Source organism: Puma concolor, chromosome B3 (genome assembly GCF_028749965.1).
Source record: "Puma concolor isolate L17-30 chromosome B3, mPumCon1.1.hap2, whole genome shotgun sequence".
Classification (NCBI taxonomy): Eukaryota; Metazoa; Chordata; class Mammalia; order Carnivora; family Felidae; genus Puma; species Puma concolor.
In genome coordinates, this window is record NC_141672.1 from 38,476,936 (window position 1) to 38,498,144 (window position 21,209).

General features: G+C 39.4%; 1 protein-coding gene and 1 pseudogene across 3 annotated transcripts in view; one reads left to right on the top strand and one right to left on the bottom strand.

Moving 5' to 3' along the window:
- LOC147579914 (uncharacterized) overlaps positions 1 to 21,209 on the bottom strand; it is a 149,294-nt gene that overhangs the window by 120,496 nt on the left and 7,589 nt on the right. The window lies entirely within an intron of this gene.
- LOC112855796 (large ribosomal subunit protein eL32 pseudogene) lies at positions 16,041 to 16,461 on the top strand (annotated as a pseudogene).

Sequence of the window (21,209 nt, forward strand, 5' to 3'; positions counted from 1 at the left end):
CAGATTCTGTGTCTCCCTCTCTCTCTCTGCCCTCCCTGCTTGCACTCTGTCTCTCTCTCTCAAAAATAAACATTTTTTAAAAACTGAACACCCTACTGCATTTCAAAATAATCAGATCCTTTAAAAAGATCCATCTAAAAAGTATGTTTCTCTTGCCAAGTTCTGCCTTTCAGTCTTGTGATTATCTAAGGTCTTTACCTAATATAATTAAAATCTGGCTTCTTCATAGAATAACCTAGTGTCAGACAACAGATTATCTAGCCAGCATTGTCATAGAGTTGACTCAGCTGCACCTGTACCCGCTAATCCAAGGCTCTCTTACTTTCTCTGTTGACTGTGATTTGGTCCTGGTTACTTCACTTGTCCATCTGTGCTATGGGCATGAGGCTAGAAACAGCAACCTTACATCTGCCAACCCTAGGTATGCCGGGAAAGAAGGTCTAAGACAGAACCCCACAATGTGGATCGATAACTGTGTGATTCACATTTGCAAAACTGTCCAAGAACATTCATTTTTCAGTGTTTTTTCAAAGAAAACTGGAAACGTCCTTTAGCAATCAAGATTTCTAATAAAAATTACACTATGGGTGGCTGCACCACCAATTTCAAAGCATTTTTAGAATGACCTTAAGAGTGCCATCGTTGTTGCTCCTTCAGATCTTTGCCGTGTCTTGTTACTTCTATGAATCTCTAATCTGTATTTCAGATTATCATGTAACCCTGAAATGGCTGACAGTGTTTATGAATGCTTTAAATTCATGTCTTTGACATATTTATAATTCATTTAAAATTTTTCCAGTGTCTTAAATTCATTGCTACCAGTAAAATGCAGGCGCATCATTGTTTCTTTTTTAAATCTACATTTTGGAGGCACCTGGCTGGCTCTGTTGGTAGAACACACAACTCAATGTCATGGTTGTAAATCTGAGCACCATGCTGGGTGTAGACATTACTTAAAAAGAAGATCTTTTAAAAAATCTACATTTCAATTAGTACAATGAAAATCACGTATCACTAATGTTTACTAATAATTGTGCAATAGCATAAACTACCGTGTTTCAAATAACCTTCAAACATTTATCAACACTTAAATTGATAGTATTTTATTGAAAAATGTAAATACAAAACAATAATTTCTCCTGCCTCAGAAATAATACTCCTTATAAAGTATAGTTAGGTTTGAAAGAGAAAGGAAGAATGTTTACAAAAGTTCATATAAACCTACTTCTAATGCATTCAATAACATGTATTTAGTAACTTCAGTTTCTTCTAGAGTAAATTGAACAAACTGAGATTTCTGACTTCTGCCTACATTTATCCAAATTCTTCAAATCAGCATTTTATTTTCTGCTATGCAAACTTTCCTTCAAGTCCTGAACTAAAATGCTTCACTTTAAAGACATTTCTATTGCAGGGGGAAAAAAATCCCACAAATCAGTACCCTAAGAATTATAAAATTATAAAACAATTGGAAAGCAGTACATATCTCTCTTCTGCTATTGGAGCTTAAGACTCCCAATAAAAAAATCTCATCTGGTTAAGGATTTAGGACTGAGCAGAGGTAGGAAACATTTTTATAGGTCTAAAACAATAACAAGAGGATGAATACTTCCCAATTGTTAATAATTATCAGTTCCAAGTATAAAAGGCTACTCTATATTACCAGATTGAAAATTAATCTTCATTGCCAGACTTACACATATCTCTCTCCCATGTCCAAAAGAGAGCATGACTAATGCATTACTGGTAATTTCCAACATTATTTACCAAGCAAATATATCATTAGTAATATTGGTGAAAACTTAACCTACATATGCTACTTTTTTCAAGGTTCTCAATATATAAATGTTTCACGTAAGTGTTCAATACAAATTCTGAGGATACAGGCTGGCATTTCTTTTTTTTTTTTTTTTTTAAATTTTTTTTTTTTTTTCAACGTTTATTTATTTTTGGGACAGAGAGAGACAGAGCATGAACAGGGGAGGGGCAGAGAGAGAGGGAGACACAGAATAGGAAACAGGCTCCAGGCTCCGAGCCATCAGCCCAGAGCCTGACGCGGGGCTCGAACTCACAGACCGTGAGATCGTGACCTGGCTGAAGTCGGACGCTTAACCGACTGCGCCACCCAGGCGCCCCCAGGCTGGCATTTCTTAAAAAGATTTTGTTCTATTTCTGTATGTAGTGTTTCTAGGATGGTAGTCTGAATATTTTTATGAAGAGTGGGTTCTTACTAGAATCAAAATTACATCAATATTTTGAAAACTTAGTAATATGTGTAAACACGTAAGGGTAAAACAGTTGTTTTTTTCTTTTCCAGAGAAAGAACTTCTCTATTTCTTTGCAGCTATTTAAAACAATATATTGGAGGTTTAGAAAATCAAGAAGTAACATTAACAACTTACTTTTACTGTCCTTGATACAGAAGTCCCAAACTAATCAGAGTAATTTGCACATTTTTATATTATCTCTACTTTATTATTTTTTTTTTAATTTTTTTTTTCAACGTTTATTTATTTTTGGGACAGAGAGAGACAGAGCATGAACGGGGGAGGGGCAGAGAGAGAGGGAGACACAGAATCGAAAACAGGCTCCAGGCTCTGAGCCATCAGCCCAGAGCCCGACGTGGGGCTGGAACTCACGGACCGCGAGATCGTGACCTGGCTGAAGTCGGACGCTTAACCGACTGCGCCACCCAGGCACCCCAATATTAAATCTACTTTAAAGTGTATTGATTTATAGCTAAATGTCAATTAAAATTAACCAGAATGCTTTGAGATGAACCACTTGATTAGCTTTTCAAAAATCAGCTGAGTGTTAAAAAAAAGCTTTTTTTGATGAAAATCTTTTTATTTTTTATTTATTTTTATCTTAAAGAAAGAGAGACAGGGGCGCCTGGGTGGCGCAGTCGGTTAAGCGTCCGACTTCAGCCAGGTCATGATCTCGCGGTCCGGGAGTTCGAGCCCCGCGTCAGGCTCTGGGCTGATGGCTCAGAGCCTGGAGCCTGTTTCCGATTCTGTGTCTCCCTCTCTCTCTGTCCCTCCCCCGTTCATGCTCTGTCTCTCTCTGTCCCAAAAATAAATAAACGTTGAAAAAAAAAATTAAAAAAAAAGAAAGAGAGACAGTGTGTGCATCAGCGGGGGAGAGGGAAGACAAGAGGGGGCAGAGGAAAGAATCTTTAGCAGGTTCCACACTCAGTGCAAAGCCTGACGTGGGGCTCAATCCCACGATCCTGCGATCATGACCTGGGCCGAATTCAAGAGTTGGACGTTTAAGTGACTGAGCCACCCGGGTGCCCCAGACGAGAATCTTTTTAAATTTACAAATAAATATTAACAAGATTTTGTCGTTACTCTTTAATTTTCCTTAAACGATGGAGTCTAATCTACCCTGACAGTCAATATATGGACCGGCAAGTTTTCATGTGCTATTGCAATCTGTATAGAGAGACAGTTCTCAGAGCTTGAAGGCTGCTTTTTTAAAAAAGGGATTGCAGCAAAGCTTTCTGAGGCGGGTATGACATTTAAAGTAGCCATTTTATGTAGCTATTTCAGTGTACTGACATTTTAATAACTTTATCATGAATGAATAAAACTTGCTCATGGTTACATAAAAAATTAAAACAAAACAGATATAAAAGAAAAATAACTCTAAAGGCTCTCACTGCTCAGAGGTAACTATTATTGACCAATCCTTCTTCAGATTTTTAAAAATGTATACACTAGCATATATTTCCTTTTCAAAGTTAAATAAAAATGAGCTGCATATACGGTCTGTACAGTTTTCATTTAAAAATGTATATAATGAAGGACCTACTTAATTTTAATGACTATGTATTATTATATTCTTGAAGCATAATTTAACTAATATTCTGTTTGTACATTTGAGATATTGTCAAGTTTTTAAAAATTAGTGATACAGTGACCATCCTTATATATACATTTTTATACATTTATATGAAGTGGAATTGATGAATAAACCTCTGTGGATTTCTTTGTGATGACAGATGTCAAACTGGCCTCGAGATAAGGTTATATTAACTGATAATGCCATTAGTGGTATATAGGAGTACCTGCTTCCCTATTCATCATCAATACTGGCTGGATATTATTGAACTTTTCCATATTTCACTCTGAGTAAAAAAATGCTTTATTCTTAAAATTAATTTTATTGTTTTATTTTGCATTTATTTATTTATAAGTTTAAGCCTTTTCCCGAATGTGTTATATATTCACGTCTTTGTCCATTTTATTTTAGGCTTTTGTCTTACTGACAAAAGAGTGCTCTTTGCATATTAACCCTTTCTGTCACTTACACATAATGAATATATATATATATATATATGTATACACACACACACACACACATATATATATATACACACACATAATTCACTTACACATAACGAATATATATATATATATATATATATATATATACACACACACACATTATTCCAAAGGACTATTTTATGTAGCCAAAAACAAAAAAAGGTGACAACTATATACATACTAATGTGGAATAACTCCAACCTATTTCCAAGTTGCAAAAAAAAAGCAAAAGAAAGAAAAGTATGTTCCTGTATATTTACCAAAAACAGATAATATATGGGGTACCTGGGTGGCTCAGTTGGTTACGCATTCAACTCAATTTCGGCTCAGGTCATGATCTCACCATTTGTGAGTTCAAAAGCCCCGCACTGGGCCCTGCACTGCCAGTGCAGACACCGCTTGGGATTCTCTCTCCCTCTCTCTCTGCCCCTCCCCCACTCTCACTCTCGCTCTCAAAATAAATAAATAAATAAACTTAAAAAAAAAAAAAACCCAGATAATATATACATAAAAGGCACATGATATCTCTGGAAAGATACCCAAGAAACTAGTTTTAGGGATCAGCTTTGGGAAGAGAAATAGGGAGAGAGTGAGAGGGTAATTCACTTCTTAATGTATATAGTTTTGTATCATTTCAAGGTTTTTTCTTTTTTTGTTTTACCATGAATGTGAATAACCTAATTTGTCTAAAGAAGTGACCTAATGCAAATTCAGTCCTTTTTTTTTTTTTTTGTGGCTATCTTATTTTCCCAAAAGTATTGTTGAATAAGTCACCCCTTTACTCTGAAATGTTATCTTTATCTTGTACTAAATTCCCAAATAAATATTAGTCTTTTTCTGGAGTCTTTACTCAGCTTCATTGATTTGTTTATCTGGTTGCAAAGGGTTTCTAGTACTGCACGTTTACAATAAGTTTCAATTTTTAGAAAGATTAATTATTTCTCTATTAATGTTCTTTTTTAAAAAGTGTTTTTTCTCTCAAGCCGCCTGGGTGGCTCAATTGGTTGAGCATCCAACTCTTGATTTTGGCTCAGATCATGATCTCACAGTTCGTGGGATCAAGCCCTATGTATGGCTCTGTGCTGAGCATGGAGTCAGCTTAAGATTCTCTCTCTCTCTGCCCCCTCCCCCGCTTGTGCTCTCTAAAATATAATAATTTTTAAAAAGTTTTTTCTGTCTATTCTCATATTTCCAGATAAAGTTTTTTGGCCATTTTTTTTATTGTAAAATATACATAAAATGTACTACTTTAACCATTCTTTTAAATGTTTATTTATTTTTGAGCAAGAGAGCACAAGCAGGAGAAAGGCAGAGAGGGGGGGAGATACAGAATCCGAAGCAGGCTCCAGGCTCTGAGCTGTCAGCACATAGCCTGACGTGGGGCTCGAACCCATGAACTGTGAGATCATGACCTGAGCCAAAGTCAGATGCTTAACCAACAGACTGCCTACCCAAGCGCCTACCATTTTAACCATTTGTAAGTGTACAATTTCACTGTGCATACTCACATTATTGTGCAACTATCTCCACCAATCATCTCCAGAATCTAGATGAATTCTAACACTTTGTCAGTTTCCAAAACATAATGCTGCCGATATGCCAACTGTTATTATTCAAGGTATGGATTAATTTATGTAGAGTAACAGTTTTTACGATATTATCACTCACTTAAGAAACATTTATTGAGTGCCTATTACACCAGGAACTATACTAGGCACTGGAGATGTAAATGTAACTAAAGTAACATATCCGTTTTTACAGATATTGTGAAATCCAGAAGAGGAAAGAGATTAAGCAAATCGTTGCACATTTAAACATAAAATTGCCAAGCTTTAAGGGACAGATACATGGTTTCATGGTGAATTTACATTAAGTGGTTTGATATAACCCAGGGGATCTGGGCAGTCTTCCTAGAAGAAATGACAACTGAACTGACTCTGCAAAACATACTCAAATCATCTTCAATATCCTCCAGTTAGCTTCACACAGGCCTAGCACATTTCTTAGGTTTGTCCCTGAGTATATAATCTTTTAAATAGTATATGGGATCTTTTATTCACTTTATGTTCTAACGGGATCTTTTCTATGTATGGGAAAGCTATTGATCTCTGAGTATTAAATTTGTAATCATTGCCTTTAGAATTTTGATTGTTTTTGAGGAAACTCATTCTTTCACTCTTACACATTTTTGCTTCAGCCAAGAAGGTAAGAATGTCTGCCAAAGCTTCCATTCTTTAGGAAGTTCTAGGGGAGAGGCCTCTGTCTTCTCTCCACCTCTGTGAATGCAAGAGTGATCTATCTATTTGTGAAATGGTGAGACTATGACATCTATTGAACCACCTTTCTGTATTGAGTAGAATTAACATGTGAAAAGGCCATGGCTCATATGTGGACCGTGTCTTTTGGCTCTCTATAATCAACAGGTCATGCAGATCTCAATCTACCATGCAGCAGGCTAGTTTATAGGTTTGCTCTGTTGACTTAACTCTCCCATCACAGAAAGGATGTTTGAGTTCCATATGCTACATTACTCTATGTATGATTTCAGATTGTTTTGCCAAGAAAAAACTTGAAAGTTCTATTTTCAGGGGTGCCTGGGTAGCTCAGTCGGTTAAGCATATGACTTGGGCTCAGGTCATGATCTCACGGTTCATGGGTTTGAGCACTGCATGAGGCTCTGTGCTGACAGCTCAGAGCCTGGAGCCTGCTTCTGATTCTGTGTCTCCCTCTCTGTCTACCCCTCCCCTGCTCATGCTCTGTCTCTCTCTCAAAAATAAACATTAAAAAAAAGAAAGTTATATTTTCATTCTTACATCTTGAATTTGCACCTATTTTAGAATGCAATTAAAATACTTAATTGTATCAGCTTAGAGAGTTTCATTAAAGAATAAAAAGCACTCTACTTCTGAAACCAACACTATACTATATGTTAACTAACTTGAATATAAATAAAATCCTGGAAGAAGGAAAAAAAAAAAGAATAAAAAGCATTCTGTCAATGTAGTACTTAGTATTCACTAAACCCCTGGTCACCAAATTTTGTTGACTATACATTCATCATAAAAAAGTTCAAGTATCTATTCCCAATCTGTAATTAATAAATTATCTATATGTACCAATGCTTTTTATATTATAAAATACACATAGAATAAGGATTTTTACAGAATGAGATCTCTAAAATAATTTTTACTTATTGATGATTCTTAAATATTTTGCTCTCATGAAAAATAGAAATAATTTCATTATTTTTGAAACTCTTGGTTTAACATCTTGGATATAAAGATACTTGAAGGACACCTGGGTGGCTCTGTGGGTTAAGTGTCATGGTTCATGGGATTGAGCCCCATGTGGGGCTCCATCCTGCTTGGGATTCTCTCTCTCCCTCTCTCTGCTCCTCCCCCACTCCCCCTCCGTATCTCAAAATAATAATTTTAAAAAAGGTAGTAAGATTCAAAGGGAAGTAATACAAAAAAAGGATACTCGTTTTTTTTATCCTGTATCCTAATTATGAAGATTTTTGTCAAATTCCACTAGAAATATCCATCTTCCCTAACATCAGATGTTACTTTTTTATATCTAACACATAGATTAAAAATATACTCTAACTCTTCATTTAGTAAATTTTCAAACAAGTTTGAAAATCATTTCTAGGGGCGCCTGGGTGGCGCAGTCGGTTAAGTGTCCGACTTCAGCCAGGTCACGATCTCGCGGTCCGTGAGTTTGAGCCCCGCGTCAGGCTCTGGGCTGATGGCTCAGAGCCTGGAGCCTGTTTCCAATTCTGTGTCTCCCTCTCTCTCTGCCCCTCCCCCGTTCATGCTCTGTCTCTCTCTGTCCCAAAAATAAATAAACGTTGAAAAAAAAAAAATTAAAAAAAAAAAAAAAAAAGAAAATCATTTCTAACTTCAGTGTACTTCAATTTTTTAAAATTTATCTTTTTAATGTTTATTTTGTTTTTGAGAGAGACAGAGACAGAGTCTCAGTGGGTGAGGGGCAGAGAGAGAGAGGGAGACACAGAATGGGAAGCAGCCTCCAGGCTCTGAGCGGTGCTGACGCGGGGCTTGAACTCACAAACTACAAGATCATGACCTGAGCTGAAGTTGGACACTTAATGGACTGAACCACCCAGGCGCCCCAGTGTACTTCAATTTTTATATGTGAAAAACTTGTGTCATCTTCAGCAATAAATTCACACAATCAATAATAGAAACATTTCCAAGCATGTGTTTTCAAGTTATACATTCTTCTGATGAGAAATCACTTTTCCATTCATTGTTAAAGGATCACTGTTACCTGAAATAATCAGATCAAGTGTTCCTTTTTTCTGTTCCCCAAAATATTTGCCAACATTGCATTTTACAGAAAGCCACTTGTCAGCACAAGAAAGGCAGGAAATTTGAAACTCTTTCCTTTTTATAAAAAGAAAGTGTGTAATTTTTCTTCACTTTGGCAAATCTATTATTTTGCCACAGAAAAATCCGTGAACCTCTCCCTCTATATGAAAATTTTTTATACTCATTCTACATATAATTAAAAGGTATTATAAAGAACCTACACTATCAGGGTGCCTGGCTGGCTCAGCGGATACAGCACACAACTCTTGATCTTGGGGGTTGTTGAGTTCGAGCCCCATGCAGGGTGCGGAGATTACTCAAAAATAAAATCTTAAGAAAGTCTACACTAAAATTTTAAAGTCTTGTTTTTATTAAATAACTAGATTGACGAGGGGCACCTGGGTGGCTCAGTCGGTTAAGCATCAACTTTGGCTCAGGTCATGATTTCACGATTTGTGGGTTTAAGCCCTGCATCAGGCTCTGGGCTGACAATGCAGAGGATTCGGTTTTCTCTCTCTGCCCTCCCACACGCTCTTGCTCTTTCTCAAAATAAACTCTTTATTAAAAAAAAAAAAAAAAAAAGGACAGGTTGGGGCACCTGGGTGGCTCAGTCAGTTAAGTGTCTGACTTCAGCTCAGGTCATGATCTCATGGGTCATAGGTTCAAGTCCTGCATCGGGCTCTGTGCTGACAGCTCAGAGCCTGGAGCCTGCTTCGGATTCTGTGTCTCCCCGTCTCTCTGCCCCCCCCCCCCCCCGCCCTGAGCTCTCTGTCTCTCAAAAATAAACATTAAAAACAGGTTTTCTTAAATAACCAGATTGATGACATTCTGCAGAAGTTTGTATAGTCTGACTCAACTATCTTTTTATTATATCCTGCCAGTGATGAATCCCATGATTTAATATCACATGTGTCATTAGCACTGTAACCATATTCCAGAAAATTCATTTATTCTAGTGAAGTCAGTTGCCCCACTAAAACTACAAAAAGTCAGTTTTGTTTTCCCATGAAAAATTTTTATTAAAGAAGTCATTTACTATTAAAAACATAATCTGAGATAGCTTTTTTGTAATGGCTTAAGAAAAACAGTTCTTCCCATGTTTCATTATTGACTCAGAATTGAATAAATACCATAAGCTGAGACATGTTAGAAACACTTTTATTTTCATCCAAATTAATAGGAACCTCTCGTACCACATAATTTTTTCTAATATTTGTTCCTTCAACTTTCCACAATAGTTTCTATTCATATTCTTTTTAGTGTATGTTACCTAAAGGAATGTGTTTTAGGGGTGCCTGGGTGGCTCAGTCGGTTAAGCATCAGACCGTTGATTTTGACTTAGGTCAGAATCTCACAGTTCTTGAGTTCAGGCTCCACATCTGGCTGTGCACGGCCAGGACAGACTGCTCTGCCCCTCCCCTGCTCGTGCTCTCTTTCTCTCTCTCTCTCAAAATAAGCATAAATTAAAAAAATATATGTTTTGTCCCTTTTTAAAATTCTTTAAATTATTTCAGCTATTTAACTGTGGTAGAAGGATGTTGTGTAATTAGTGGTAAATTGGTTTCTTTTTAGTTGTTGCTATTTTTTTGTTTTGTCTTTCATTGTTAGGAAACCTGGGAAGAAATCTTAGAATTCTAAACATTTATCACTTAATGTTACGTGAAATTGTATAAAGTATTGCATGGTCACATAATTTTAAACATCACTGAAAAGACTGCTGAGATTTAAGCTTCATATTCTGGATGCATAGATTTTAAATACCTTGCTGACAGTGTTTTACTTATTAGCTAATATTTCAAACCATTCTAGTCACTAAGGCAAGATTCACTTGCTAGAAAAGTGAATAGAAATCCATATTTCAAATAGTCTTCTTTATAATTTTACCTGACTTCTTATTAGATCTCATCAAGCTGCCATTTTTACCACATATTTTGACTAAGAAGAGACTGTGCTGGAAGTAAGAAAAATCTAGTTTGCCATTTTGTTGTTGCTTTTGTACTATTGATCTTTTCTTGTCTTCTTTTTGTGACTTTTATTTTTTTATTTTTAAATGTGTAAAAATGTTTATTTATTTTTGAGAGAGAAAGACAGAGCATGATAGGGGGAGGGCAGAGAGAGTGGGAGACACAGAATCCGAAGCAGGCTCCAGGCTCTGAGGTGTCACTACAGAGCCCGACTCGGAGCTTGAACTCACAAACCGGGAGATTATGAACTGAGGCCAAGTCAGATGCTTAACCAACTGTGCCACCCAGGCAGTCCATGAGTATTTCAAAAGTGTATGCTTATTGTCTTAGGCCAGGTTCTTAAGAAGCAGAGTTTGAGATGAGGATTCCAGTGATTCTTTTGAGAGTGATGTTATGATGAAACCCGTAAGGCAGTGAGAAAAAGAGAACAGCATAGGAGAAAGGGCTAGGCAAAGGTGTGGCAAACTTCAATTGAAGTTTATCCTCAGTCTGATCCCACAAGGAGCTTTGGGGTACGGATGGCACCAGGGAGTCATCTCACTTTGAGGAAAGGAGGCAAGCCTTACGTTTGGTCATCAGCTCCAGGTCTCCTGGGGTGTGGGTGGGAAGGCAGTGGTAGTGTCCAACCTCTCTGATTAGGTGGCCCCCATCATTTCAGGGCAATTCCCCCAGGCAGGAGGGATACCTATGAGTTGTTAGCAGCCAAGAACAGACAGCATATGGGGAATGGGTGCAATGACCAGGAAAGAGATCTTGCACCAATACCCATTTTGTGAGGTTAGTGTAGTTAGATGTTATGATTGGTAAATCTTTTTCTGTACCATTGTACAATGTATCACAATGTGCTAAAAAGGAGCAAACACAGAAGAGTGACATCTGAATTCTTGTTCCTGGATACCCGCCACCTCATGTGACCATCTGACCTTTGGACTGAATGCAAGTGGCATTCTATTTATTAAATATTAGTAAAAATTAATTTCCTGTTTTTAGGTAAAAAGGAAATGTAATATTTATTTGGGGGGGGGGAGGCAGAGAGAGAGAGAGGGGGAGACACAGACTCCAAAGCAGGCTTCAGTCTCTGAGCTGTCAGCACAGAGCCCGACGTGGGGCTCGAACCCATAGACTGCGAGATCATGACCTGAGCCGAAGTGGGACGCTTAACCGACTGAGCCACCCAGGCGCCCCTAATCTTTTTTTTTTTTTAACACTTATTTGAGAGCGAGAGAGAGAGAGCAAGCAGGGGATGGGCAGAGAGAGGGAGACAGAGGATCCAAAGCAGGCTCCACACTGTGAGCACAGAGCCTGATGTGAGGCTTGAACTCACGACCAGCCATGAGATCATGACCTGAGATGAAATCAAAAGTTGGCTACTTAACCAACTGAGTCAACCAGGCGCCCCTAGAACTGCCTATTTCCAGCATTGCCTTCCTATATAAAGTTTCTACAAATGGGGGGGGGGAGCTGGGTGACTCAGTTGGTTAAGCATCTGACTCTTGATTTCGGCTCAGGTCATGATCTCACAGTTGTGAGACTGAGCCCTGCATTGGGCTCCGGGCTGAGTGTGGAACCTGGTTAAGAGTCTCTCTTTCTCCCACTCCCTCTGTCCCTCCCTCCCTTGCTCTCTTTCTTTTTTATTAATTTTTTTTAACGTTTTTATTTATTTTTGAGACAGAGAGAGATAGACCATGAACGGGGAGGGGCAGAGAGAGAGGGAGACACAGAATCGGAAGCAGGCTCCAGGCTCTGAGCCATCAGCCCAGAGCCCGACGTGGGGCTCGAACTCGCGGACCGCGAGATCGTGACCTGAGTGAAGTCAGACGCTTAACCGACTGAGCCACCCAGGCGCCCCATGCTCTCTCTCTTTCAAAAAAAAAAAAAGAGAGAGAAAAAAAGATTTTATATCTAAGTAATTTCTACAGCCAGCGTGGAGCCTGAACTCACAACCCTGAGATCAAGAGTCGCACGCTCCACCGACTGAGCCAGCTACGTTCCCCATTACTACATATTTTAAAATATATTATTCATAAAATGTTACTTAGGTTAACATGCAATAGGTTTAATATTGTTACTTAAAAATAGGCAAATATTTAAAATTTTTATTTTAATTTCAAATACAAAAGTATCGATAGACATAACATATAAACAACAGCTCCGTGGGGTCCTCAATAATTTTTGAGTGTAGAGGGGTCCTGAGAACAAAAGTTTCAGAACTACTGGTCTGAAATGCTCTGTTCTTTACTCATCTTCTCTCTCTCCCAGCAACAGCACGTTCCTTCCTGTACATGGAGATTTGTGTACCTGTATTATTGCCTCTACCTGAAGAGAGAGCTCTTTGTATTCACCACGGTACTCAGCAATGCTCTGCATGTAACAGAAGCTCAGTAAGTATTTTTTTCAATAGGTATTTGCTGAATTCAAAAGATGAATGTTGCCTCCCAGTTTTCTTCTAAAATCTGCTCTCCTTTCCAAATTTATCTTTGCTTGACTCCACTGCTCCGTATAGGCAGCCATCGAATCATCTCTCATTTCCTTTTCATAAAACTCAGATGCATGCTTTTCACTTAGCTCCATACTAACTGCGGTGACTCATCAGGTGTGGTGAGTCCAAGAGGGAGCCTTGCGCTCCTGCCAACTTACACACTAACCTTCCTTAAGTATTGGTATTGTTGCTTACTCTTAAGAGCCTACCGAGTCCCTGTTTACCACCTCAGGTCCAAATACCTCTGCCTGTTTATGCTCACAACTTTATCCCACGTACCATCCTCATCTCCCATTCACCCAACCTTATCTCTCATTCACCCAACGTACACCCTCTTTGTAATAAGCAAACTGATTCCCACACACTCTTTCCCAATGACAGACTTTTTGCACTGGCCACTCCCACCACCTGGCTAGATGTTATCCATCCTTTACCACCAGTTCAGTTCCCACAATCTCCATTAAATCTGCTTAGACCAATGTCTTCTTTCTTCCTGTATCATCAGAGCAAACAGGTGCCTTGCAGGTTTCAAGCTCTGAACTGGACCTCAGTGACAGAAGTTGAATCAAATACAATCCTTGTCCTCCTCAGGACTGCAACCAATAGGGGAGGTTGACATGACCATCATAAACACTATGTTCTAAGTATTTACAATGAATTATCTCATGTAATATTCAAAACAACCTATTCTATCTTATTTTCCCATCTAAGAAATGAAGCAGGTGGACACAAAGATATGTAGCCTGCCCTATCACAAAGCTAGGAAGTGCCAGAGTCTTCTCCACTCCAGAACTGGAGTTCTTAATTGTTATCTCACAACGCTTGCCGAGTAAGAGAATCAAAGCACAATGGACAGAGTGATTGGAGAGCAAGAAAGAAAAAGCCTTTGTTTCTGGGAGGAGGGAGAGGGCAGGCCCAATAAGAGGAAGTTTCATGTTGTCCTTCTGCATGGCCAAAACAACCCCAAACACACAAATCAGCATCATCAAGGGCATGGAGCTCTAAGAGACAAACTTGTGCAACATGTTGCTCTTTCTTTTGGATTCCCATGGAACAGGCAGTTGTCTATACTTTTGTTTAAGCATCAAATGCATGGAAGTGCTTCTTTTTTATGCAACTGTTTCTGCTATTAGACCATTCAGTGAGGATGGAGAAAGCATCTTATTCGTCTTTCTACAGCCACTAGCTCACAGTAGGTGCTCAATCCATGTTCATAAAGGAATACATGATGGGTGTGCAGGATGTGTGAGGCTGGGAAGAGAGGGCTGATAAAGAGATCAGAAGGCAGGAGGAGGCCTGATTTTAGAAAGCAGGCTGTGGACATTTAAGGCATATTTGCAGGCAAAAGGGAGCAGGGAAGCTAGAGAGGTTTCTTGTTAATATTATTTACTGTTTTCCAAAGCAATAAAAGTCTATAGTTTTAGGGATGCCTGGCTGGCTCAGTTGGTAGAACATGGGACTCTTGATCTCAAGGTTATGAGTTTAAGCCCCACATTGGGTGTAGAGCTTACTAAAATAAAATAAAATAAAATAAAATAAAATAAAATAAAATAAAAGGCTATAGTTTTAAAAAGACATAATACTAAATGGCTCACAATTCTAACAGTAGTTCCCTGCTGTGATCCCAGTCCTGCTTACCAGGTAACTATCTTAAATTCTTTTAGCTGTTTACCCAAATTTATAACCATATTTCTAAACAATGCTCTTATAAAGTTATTTTAAAATTAATTTTATTTATTTATTTTTAATTTATTTATTTAGCAGGCTCCTCACTACCAGTGCAGAGTCTGACATGGGGCTCAAACCCACGAAACTGGGAAACCATGACCTGAGCCAAAACCAAGAGTTGGAGGTTTAACTGACTGAGCCACCCAGGCACCCCTAAAATTAATTTTAGATATTGACTTCCCATCACAGTGGAGGAAGACTTCATTCCACCACAGTCCACCTCCCTCATTACTGTGGATCTTCTCCGTAGGCCCAGGATACTGACATTTCTCCATAACATACCTTAGTTGTGCTTTCTCTTTCCTCTTTGGGAGACACAACAATGACTCATATCCTTCTGTTCTAGGACACGTTTTTGTATTATTTCTTTGATAAATAGCAGCCTTCCATTTTCTTTCTTCTCTTTCTATACTTCATATTAACTGAAATTTCTGAATTCTTTAAAAAATTTTTTCATCTAAAGACAAATACCATATGACTTCATTCATATATGGCATTTAAAAAACAAAACAAACAGGGGCACCTGGGTGGCTCAGTCAGTTAAGCATCTGACTCTTGACCTCTGCTCGGGTCATGATCTCACGGTTTGTGAATTTGAGCCCTGAGGCAGGCTCTGCGCTGACAGCGTGGAGCCTGCTTGGGATTGTGTCTCTCCTCTCTGCTCCTCCCTCTCTCTCAACATAAATAAATAAAATTTAAAAAGAAGAAAAGAGGGGTACCTGGGTGGCTCAGTTGGTTAAAGAAGCTGACTCTTGCTTTCAGCTCAGGTCATGATCTCGTGGTTCATGAGTTTGAGCTCCATATCGGGCTCTGTACTCTGATAGTGTAGAACCTGCTTGGGATTCTCCATCTCTCTCTCCCTCTCTCTCTGCCCCTTCCGTGGCTGTCTCTCTCAAAATAAACAAACTTTAAAAAATTTAAAAAAAAGAAAAGAAACGAGTGAACAAAGGAGAAAAAAGAGACAGACTAAAAACCAGACTGTTAGTTATAAACAACAACCACATGGTTACCAGATGGGAGGTGGGTAGGGGGATGGGTGAAGCAGGTGAAACGGGGATTGAGGAGCGCACTTGTGATGAGTACGGAGTATTGTATAGAACTGCTGGATCACTGCACTGTACACTTGACACGAATACGCTTCCTGTCTTGTCCTCGGCGCTGCCTGTGGAGGTGGCAGCCATCTCTTACTCGGCATCACGGCCGCCCTTAACCTCTGGTGAAGCCCAAGATTGCTAAAAAGAGGACCAAGAAGTTCATTCGGCACCAGTCAGACCGACATGTCAAAATCAAGCGCAACCAGCGGAAACCCAGAGGCATTGACAATAGAGTGCGCAGAAGACTCAAGGGCCAGATCTTGATGCCCAACGTTGGTTACGGGAGCAACAAGAAGACAAAGCACATGCTGCCCCGTGGCTTCCGGACGTTCCTAGTCCACAATGTCAAGGAGCTTGAGGTGCTGCTGATGTGCAACAAATCTTACTGTGCAGAGACTGCTCACAATGTCTCCTCCAAGAATCAAAAAGCCATTGTAGAAAGAGCAGCCCAACTGGCCATCAGAGTCACGAATCCCAATGCCAGATTGTGCAGCGAAGAAAATGAATAGACAGCTTATGTGCATGTCATATTTGTGTTAAAACCATAAAACTACGAAAGACAGACAGAAAGAAAGAAAGAAAGAGAGAGAGAGAGAGAGAGAGAAAGAAAGAAAGAAAGAAAGAAAGAAAGAAAGAAAGAAAGAAAGAAAGAAACTAATATAACACTGTAGGGGTGCCTGGGTGGCTCAGTTGGTTAAGCATCCAACTTTTGCTTTTGGCTCAGCTCATGATCTCACAGTTTGTGAGTTCAAGCCCCGGGTTGGGTGCCAGGCTGACAGCACAGAGCCTGCCTGGAATTTTCTCTCTCTCTGCCCCTCCCCTGCTCTCTCCCAAAATAAATAAACATTTAATATAATACTGTATGTTAACTATACTGGCATTAAAATTAAAAGCTTAATATGGGGCGCCTGGGTGGCGCAGTCGGTTAAGCGTCCGACTTCAGCCAGGTCACGATCTCGCGGTCCGTGAGTTTGAGCCCCGCGTCGGGCTCTGGGCTGATGGCTCAGAGCCTGGAGCCTGTTTCCGATTCTGTGTCTCCCTCTCTCTCTGCCCCTCCCCCGTTCATGCTCTGTCTCTCTCTCTCCCAAAAATAAATAAATGTTAAAAAAAAAAAAAATTTAAAAAAAAAATTAAAAGCTTAATAAAAATGTTTTTTCTTCACCTTTCCATTTCATTGCTTTTTATTCTACTTTCTGTGAGATTTTTTTTTCATTTTCAAGGGCTCTTTCTTGTTAACTAACATATACATTTTATATATATCTAACATACATCTACATATTATATATGTTTAATGCAAATTATATAATGAATATCTACATATAATGTATATCGAACTCTTACTTGTTAACTGATATGTGTAGATATTATTACTTTTTAAAGTTTTATTTTATTTATTTTGAGAGAGAGAGAGTGCGTGTGGGTGCACACGAGCAGGGAAAGGGCTGAGAGAGAAAGACTCCCAAGCAGGCTCCAGCACTGTCGGATGGGAACCCGACATGGGGCTAGAACTCATGAACTGTGAGATCATGGCCCAGAGCTGAAATCAAGAATCAGACACTTAACTGACTGAGCCACCCACGCACTCCCATGTAATTAAATATTATATATTACATATACAGTTATATGTAACATTTATTAATAAGTTTGTTAAACATTTTATGAAATATACACCATATAACACATATACACATACCTTATTCTTTTATGGATGCAAACTCTTTATAATAGTAATTATTTTATAGTGTTCCCTACAGTGACCCTATTTTCTCCACATCCGCTTTGGTTTTTGTTGGAGGTTTTCCTACAATGTCTGTAATTTTGGGCTGTCTGTTCATTTTTACTCATGAGGATCTGTAGGATGGGAGAGGGGAACTAGGATTTCAATGCCAGACTTTTGATGCTCGGTCTAATGCCATCTTGTGGACTTGGTACCTGTAAGTACTGAGCCTCTGAGGGATTCTTCAGAGTTAACTGTCTTGCTCTTCATGAACATTTCTCTCTTTTTTTAAATGTTTTTATTTGTTTTTGAAAAAGAGAGCATGAGCAGGGGAGGGAAAGAGAGAGAGGGGGACCAAGGATCTGAAGTGGGCTCTGTGCTGACAGCAGTGAGCCCAACGTGGGGCTCTAACTCACAAACTCCAAGATCATGACCTGAGCTGACGTTGGATGCTTAACCGATTGAGCAACCCAGGTGCCCCATTCTGATTTTTGTTCCTTAAATTGTTAGCTCCACCACCATGCTAAATCAAGTACCACTCTTCCATTCATTTTCCATCCTCTATAAATCCATTAGAATTTCTTTTCTTTTTTTTTTTAATGTTTATTTATTTATTTTTGGGGGGGGGAGAGAGTGAGAGAGACAGAGAGAGAAAGAACACAAGCAGGGGAGGGGCAGGGAGAGAGGGAGACACAGAATTGGAAGCAGGCTCCAGGCTCTGAGCTGTTAGCATAGAGCCCAACATGGGGCCAGAAGCCACGAACACCGAGATCATGACCTGGGCTGAAGTTGTGACGCTTAACCGACTGAGCCACCCAGGCGCCCCTAGAATCTCTTTTCTTCTCACTTGTTTGCTTGGTCCTTCTGAGTTAATAACTTTTTTCATTCCTTTACAACACTTTAGAAAATGTGAGGAAACAGAGTGAAACTTGTGTTACTCCACCTTTTAAAACCAAAGTCCACTGAAGGTTTAAGGAGAGTTAAGGATTTGCTTGTTTTAAAAGCTAAATAAAACACTGGTGGCTTTATAGAAAAGAGGCTGACAGAGAAAGAAAGAGGACGCAAAGTTGGTTTGAGGCTATTGCAAAGTTAGAACAAACCATGAAGAACTGAGTTAGGACATTAGCAGTGGGGAAAACAAGGGTATGTGAAAATGTGGTTTCTTCCCCCAGATACTATCAATGTGTGACTGAACGAAGAGGGTTGAGGGTCAAAAATTACGTTAAGGCTTTCAGTGTGGGTGACTGAGACAGTGCAGCCATTGAGAAAGGGAACACAGAAGGTGGAGAAAATCTTATGTGGACCTTTGGTGACATTTACTTCAGGAGGCGGCAAAGGAACTGAAAAAGGACTAGGATGAAAGATGAGCAAAGGAGAGTGGTGTTTCACAAGATGGTGGGAGGGGTCAATGTTCTCAAATGGTAGGGATGTCCTCTCAGACAAAAAGACAGAAAGTCCTTGGATTTGGCAAGTAAGAGTTGACTTGTGACCTATGAGAGAAAGGTTTTCATGGGAGCCTAGAGAGTAAAACTATGTTACAGCAGATTGAAGGATGAAGGTGAGATGAAATAGAGGCAGTATAGAAAGTATTATAGAAAGTGGAGTAAATCAGGGGCACCTGGGTGGCTCAGTCGGTTGAGCATCCAACTTCGGCTCAGGTCATGATCTCACGGTCTGGGAGTTCGAGCCCTGTGTCGGGCTCTGTGCTGACAGTTCAGAGCCTGGAGCCTGTTTCAGATTCTGTGTCTCCCTCTTTCTCTCTCCTCCCCCGCTCATGCTCTGTCTCTCTCTTCTCAAAAATAAATAAAGGTTAAAAAAAATAATTAAAAAAAAAGAAAGAGGAGTAAATCCATGGGTTGTCAGAGTCACAGTAAAAGTATTCTATAGAACAGAGGAGACTTACATATTGGTAGGAAGAAGGAAAAGGTAGAACTGGAGAAAAGGTGGAAAATAAAGTGAGGATACAATTGATTCAAGGCCTTGGCAGACATGTGATTAAATACATGGGCAGAGATCAACCTCAGAAAGAAGGGCACTCCTGAACTTCCTAGAATCTCCTAGCAACCTCTGCTCCCCTTAAAACACACACAGAGAACACTCACCCAAAGGTTTTTGTCTTGCACTAGGATCTCTCTCTCTATCCTACCAGTTCCATCTGTAGGAAACAATAACTCATTGTAACAAATATCCTAAAATATGAATTATTCGGGCCAGAACAGTACAAAGGAGGCTTCATCAGAGGAGTGTAAGGTTGCTGGGGGCGCCTGGGTGGCTCAGTCAGTTGAACATCCAACTTCGGCTCAGATCATGATCTCACAATCCGCGAGTTCAAGCCCCGAACCGGGCTCTGTGCTGACAGCTCAGAGCCTGGAGCCTGCTTCAGATTCTGCGTCTACCTCTCTCTCTGCCCCTCCCCTGCTCATGTTCTGTCTCTCTATGTCTCAAAAATAAATAAAAACATTAAAAAAAAATTTTTTTTAATAAAAAAAGGAAAAAAAAAAGAAGAGTGTAAGGTTGGCTTTGGCATTCCTAGTTCATGTCCCCACTGAAGCCTCTCCATCAGGGTGGGGTAAAGAGATATCTTCCATGCTCTCTGGTCATCCAATAGACAACTGTTGTAGAAATATCCACGTGTGTGTGTGCGCGCATAGAGACACTTCCCAAGGACATGCCTTCTCAGAAAGAATACAGAGTTAATACAGCATTATTTGATCACTCTCCATCCTCTTAGCCTGCCCTATTTGTCTCCAAAGCACCAGGGCTGATTTTCAGCAGATATACTTTAGCATGGCTCTATCAATTGCTATAATATTGAAATGCTCTACTTCTGTACTGGCAAGGAAATAGCTGCTGCCCCAGAACCTGATGCATCCACTGTTTTTGCTATCCTAGCATCTCCCAGATCTTCCCATGATCCAGCAACTCAAGGCATAACACCAGCCACAACAAGGGTTAAGGCTGGCCCATGTTCCAACCGGGAGTGGAACACTCTATTGGGAAGTTCAATATCAAGGAAGTTAGAGTGTGCAGGAAAGGGAAGTAAGGTGGGGAAGGAAGAGAAAATACAAGGGAACACAAGGGGATGTGAAACCATACCAAATATCACAAGCTGGCCATACCAGTGTTAGATATTTGAATATTCCACCATGCATAGTACTTACAATTAGCTGAAATTACACTATATACTTTTTAATATATAGTTATTTGTCTGCCAACTAGAAAGTAAGCTGTATGAAGGCAGGGACTTTTTTTTAATATTATATGTTCAGGACCTAAGATATGCCAGGCATATATTAGGTGAGCAATGATATTTGTTCAATGAATGAATCATTTCATATCAAGGAGAAACATTTTCTAAATAAAACACATTTTTATGTAAGTTCCTAGCCATAACAGATTTAGTTCTTTATAATATTTTTGCAGAATGGTTTCCATTCCTCATTTTTTTATCCTCCAGTTTCCTTATCTTGCCCAGAGGCTGTCTTGTGCATAAGAAATGACCACATGGTGACCATTCCACGTTGGAGTCATCTGCCATCTGTCTACTCAAAGACACAGTAAAACTTGG